Below are 6,000 nucleotides of genomic sequence, written 5' to 3'. Positions count from 1 at the left end.
AAATATGTAATATATTACAGGAAAATATGTAAAAGTACATAAATAATAAGTGTAAAATTACACGATAAATAATAGAAATTTTTACCTTTTCATTATTTATCATGTAATTTTACATTTATTGTTTATGTAATTTTACATATTTTTAATGTAATTTTACATATTTTTTTACAGTGTATATGCTTAAATTTAAAAAAATATTATCACAGCTTAAATTTAAACCAAGTATAAAGACAGCTAAAATCTAGTTACATAACTAATTTTTTTTCGTATACAGATAGCTAACTAAAATTTAGATTGTAATATAGGAACAGCTATGGCAGCTAATTTTTTTCCGTATTATCATCATGCCTAAATTTTAGCTATGGTATAATATTCTTAAACTACAGTTTAAGAGTATTCTATAGCTAAAAAATATTAACTACCATAGTTAAAATTTAGGTATAACTAAATTTCATGTGTATATATACATATATAGGGGTAAAATGTATCTAATTTTTTTCGTGCTCGAAATTTTTTCCATCGGGCGAAAATTTTAAAAAAGAACGATGTGCACAGCCTCTCGAAGGATAATCAGCAGGAGCGCGCGAAATTTCCGAAGGCGTGCTCGTCGATCAAACGGGCGTTTCTTCGACCTCGCACGTGACTTCGTCAACGTTTTGACAACGTTTAGCGAACCGGCTTTTCTCTCCCTCTGGCGGCCCTTTTAAAGGGATGATGGATGCCCGGCACGCGGCCTCGCTTCAGCACCCCGACGAGAGAGGCTCGATGGATATTTAGGACAATTCGCGCGTGCGTCCTCGTACCAAACAATTCATATATCACCTGGGCGACGTCGCGAAATAATAGGGAAATGAATTCGCGCGAAGGATGAAAATCGGCGCACCTAATCGACGGCGTTAAGTGAACGCGGCGTCATCAGTGAGAGTATCGCAAAATCATTTTAGCTTCATCTTTTCGAGAAGATCGAATTATGTCGTTGATATGATCAAATCTTTCGCTCCTTCACTTCTATACATTTTTTGCATTAGTAATATGAATAGCATTTTGAAAAGGGCATGAGTATACAATACAACACAATACGTATAAGTATATAATATGACAAATATAAATATGCAATGTAATGACCATTTGATACAAACCTTTAAATACTGTGTATCGTATAAAAGAATTGTTACAAGTATAACATTATTTTGAGGAATTATTTTTGTATATAAAAAAGTAGACATTCAAATATAAAGTTAATAAAATTTTTAATTAGTTATTAGTAATTGCAATTAGTTGTTGAATAATGACAATTTGAGAGAAACGATTCAAATTATTTTTTGTATATAAAAAATTAGAGGAAAAAGTAGAAATTCAAATATAAAATTAATATAATTTTTAATTGTTTGTTATTAATTGCAATGACTTGTCGCGAAAACAATAGTGACAATTTAAAAAAAAATTAAATTTGATATCATAGTTATGTAAAAGCATTGTTATAAATATAAAATTATTTTTTGTTCATAAAAATAGTCGAATAAACAGTATAAATTCAAATATAAAGTTAGTAAAATTTTAAATTATTTGCAATATAAGTTGTTACGAAAGCAATAATAACAATTTGAGAAAAACGTTTAAATTTAGTATCATACACATTATTATAAAAGAGTTGTTATAAGTATAAATAAATTATTTTGAGAAAATCATTTTTTTGTATAAAAAGTCGAGTAAAAAGAAATTCAAATATAAAGTTAATAAAATTTTTAATTGTCTGTTATTACCTGCAATGAGTTGTTGAATACAATAATGAGAATTTGAGAAAAACGTTTAAATTTAATATATCATACATTTTGTAAAAAAGTTGTTATATATACATAAGTATAGAATAATTTGAGGAAATTATTTTTTGTATATATAAAAGTATAAAAAAATAAAAAAAAGAAACTGAAATACAGAGTTAATAAAATTTTTAAGTACTTGTTATTAATTGCAATGAGTTGTTGCGAAAAGAATGCAAAATTATTAAGAAATTAAAATCTGCGATTTGTAGAACGAGTTAAAATGTAACATCATTTATACGAAAATCGAAACTCGTAACGATCATTGGCCTAATTTTCGATTGTATGAATGTCGAAAAGACTGGTGGAGCGCAAACCCCAAGCGTGATCCCACTGCCATAAAAGTCACGTTTATTTCAGGGCGATAATGCTTGTAATCCAAATATAATTTTTGTCAGAGGGTCGCAATAGCGGTTGAAACTCACCCTGTTTCACAAACGCGTCTCGCTGGTCCCTACGTGTTAGCGGTCTCGTCCCGAAATCATAGGAAAGCCACCCCTTGTTACGACCGTGCTTTACATCCCCCGAAAACTTAATACGAACTCGAAGGCACCCCGTACTTAGGGGCGGTCTATCGCGGTTACCCCAAACTTTGTCCTGCGTGGAACTTATTGCCCCATCGACTCTATATTTTCGAGAATTATATGGCTAAACTTGCGCTTTATATTTTTCTCTATGGTACGGGATTTTTTTAAGTGCCAATACTTGTGTATTTTTAACACAGAATCCGAGAAGAATGTCCGTCAAAAATGTTTAAATATATAATTTGTAATACAAAATTTTCAAATATTTAAGTTTAGATATACAAAAATACTTAAGTGTACATTTACAGAATATTTAGAAATATTTCAAGCACTTCTCGCTCTAAATTTTGCAACTTATTTCTTACAAATAATAATTTTACATACATTTATGGTTGGCATGTACTTGAAGCATTTCTCGCCCTAAATTTATAACTTATTTCTTACAAAGAAGGGTTTTGAATATATTTATGTTTAATATGTATTTTTCATTTTTATGCAAAAAAGTATTTAATTAATTTAAAAATAAATAATAACTCTGTCAAATTCTTGTTTTTTAAGCAAGTGTTTAACTAAAAAATTATAATTCATGAAAGAGAAGAATCTTTTCAAATGCAAACTTTTAGAAAATACGGTAAATAAAATAAAAATTCGAATAATTTAAATAATTATAAGATTTAAATCAGAAATAAGATTTAAATAAGAAATATTATGCATATTTATATATCTAAATAATTGTACTTATTTTATTAAATACTTCAATATAAGATTTAAAGAAATATTATATATATTTATTAGATATATCTAAATAATTGTAATTATATTTTATTAAATATTTTAAATATTTTTGCGCACTATAGCAAATGCATTGCTAATAATTATAATTGCCGTACACGAAATATTTAACGCTCCTTTTCCACAAAATAAAGGTATGCGAAATTACTTTATTCCTCGAATTTCATATCAATTATTAATAGAAACGATTGATATATTCTTTCGCTTTATTTTATAATCACTCAATCTCGCGGTTCGATGTATTATTGCGCTTTCTCGAATCGAAAATTATAATTGGCAAATGTGGGTTATAATTGCGGTAATTACGTGGGGGGAATTATAATTGGCGAAAGATTTTTTACGACACGATATGGAAATATACTCGAAAGAGACATTCAAGAAATGATTTTCTCCATAAAAATGTCAAATTAAAATAATAATTTATAATGAACGAATCATGAGAAATGAGTCGTTGATTGCGAGAGTCAATTAATCGTACATGATATCTAATTTTTTGTAAGAAATAATAGCTTGTTATGTTGCTCGATCTTCTCGTTGTCCTATCTCGGGAGATAATAATATATTATCACTGCTACCACTTGCCTATCAAAATATGTAGCGCTTTATTGTTTATATTCCATAACGAGACTCGTGCATCGAATTATAATAAAAGATGTTACACAATTATTCCCTAAATAATCGTGAATTTATTTCACGCGATTAATTGACTCTCGCGATTTATTTATCCAAAATGAAAATCACGAGTTTTATATAATAGTTAAATATTTATTAGTCGTAAGTTATTATATATTTACAAATAAAAATTATTTCTTTAATATTTCAATTCAAATTTGTTTCAAACTTTTTATTGATTAAAATAAAATGATTAAATTATGAATATATTATACTATAATTATTAGATTGAATGATTCAAGGAAATTTATTCAAAAATATATCGTCTTGTGTAATTGTTTAAAATAAATTATATAATATAAATAAAAAAATTCGATTATATATACTTTCCGACAAAATACATCTTAATCTGATTTATTCAATATCGTCGTTATATTATTATCGATGAAATTATTATTTCGGATTTTTTCGATCACTAAAGGAATTTAATCGTGCATATACAACGAATCGACTGTGGAATGCAGGAAGGCCACGAAAATGTAAACAATAACACGATGTGTGTGACACGCAGCCAGGTGAACCAGATAGTGGAGCATTGTATTCCGAAACCGACAGTAAAAGGATCAGGTAAAGTCACACACAATTATTCCTTACGAAAAATTAGATATAAGATTTTGTGCGATTAATTGAATCTCGCGATTGACAACTCTTTTATCACTTCATTCATTCAAAGTGAATATCGCGGAACAATATAGTAAGTATAAGTTATTTTGTTTCTTAGTCTGATATTTAAGAAGTGAAAATTATTACCAAAATATTTAAATATTTTATATTTAATATTTAAATTTATATTTTGAATTTTATATTTAATATTTAAATTTATATTTTGAATTTTTTTTATTGAAATAAGATTATAAATATATATAAAATAATTATTGGAATTAAGGGATTCAAGAAAATTAATATCCAAAAATATATTGTCTTGTCTCGAATTGTATAATATAAATTATATACTTTCCAACAAAATATAACTATGTATAATAATTGCAATGTACACTTGATTCGCGCAATATCGCGTAATATTGAAGATGAAATTATTAAAAAAAAAAAATTATGAAAAATGATTGGAGAGACTCAATCGTGCATATAAAACGAATCGATTTCTCGCTGTAATATGTAAAGGCATGCGATGTAAACAATAGGGCGCTATGTATTTGCACGCGCGCAGCCAGGTAGCATATCATTATCTTATTCCGAAACACGATAGCAAGAGGATTGAATAACGCCGCACGCGATCATTCATTACGTAAAAAATTCGTATTATATTATTATTCGCAATATACAATATTACAAAATCGATAAAATATCACTCCAGATAAGCGTAAGAATTTTTCTTCTTTTTCTATTCACTTATTCCGCGCTTAATGATACATTTTTCTGCGTCTTATCGCGTGCTGGATCCGGCACGCGTATCAGTTGTTTGTCTATTGCAAGAGATCGTTGACTTTATTAGAACACGCGTTCTCCGAAACGTTTCGCCATCGCGCGGTGTCATAAATTTACGGACGAATTATTCGTCGGCGCGTTTTGCAAGACGATTTCTCGAAAGAATCGGTATCAATCTAAATTACAAATTCCATCGAACAATAGTGCGAACGGGAGGGAGATTGCGCTTACTTGGCCGAGTGCAGAGCGCATTAACTTAATTTATTTGCCCTTTATTTGGCCGTCAGTCGCGCCGCCCAGACGTCGAGCAACGGCGCCACTTAACATCAGAACTTTGCGAATTGTTCTAAGGAAGCGTCTGCGACAATTGTACAGGATATAAGTTTAATGATGTTGAAATTATTTAACTATTTTTAGAAGCTTCATTACTTGGCTTGATGACTTATGTCAGATAATTGAAATGATTCTTTGCTTGCTTTTGTATATATATATATATATATATACAAAAAAATATATATATATATATATATTCTATATAATTTTATATAATTAAAAAATTATATATAATTTATATATAATTATATATAATTTTTTTTATTATAATATTTATTTTGAGCCCTGTTACAATTTGGATTTAATTTCTATTTTACAGATCAATTTAAGCTGAAGACGTCGACAATCTGAGAGGAGGAGGAGGTCTGGGAGAGACATCGGCGAAGCAACCCTGGGGTAATTATTTATTTATTAGTTGTAATTATTAAATCAAAAAATGTTTTAATTATATTTCTGCTGAGCATGCGTAAAAA

General features: G+C 28.4%; 1 protein-coding gene across 2 annotated transcripts in view; it reads left to right on the top strand.

The window, feature by feature from the left end:
• Window positions 1–4,304: 4,304 nt before the first annotated feature.
• LOC114939062 (Myosin 10A) overlaps window positions 4,305–6,000 on the top strand; it is a 103,750-nt gene continuing 102,054 nt past the window's right edge. For both annotated transcript variants that reach the window (XM_029313289.2, XM_029313288.2), the window contains exons 1-2: window positions 4,305–4,375; window positions 5,847–5,923. The gene's annotated coding sequence lies outside the window, so the exon portion shown is untranslated. The remainder of the gene's footprint in view (window positions 4,376–5,846; window positions 5,924–6,000) is intronic.

Source organism: Nylanderia fulva, unplaced genomic scaffold (assembly GCF_048542155.1).
Source record: "Nylanderia fulva isolate GAGA-0341 unplaced genomic scaffold, ASM4854215v1 Scaffold15, whole genome shotgun sequence".
NCBI classification, from domain to species: Eukaryota; Metazoa; Arthropoda; class Insecta; order Hymenoptera; family Formicidae; genus Nylanderia; species Nylanderia fulva.
The sequence above is the reverse complement of the archived record's forward strand: the minus strand, read 5'-3'. Positions and strand labels throughout refer to the sequence as shown.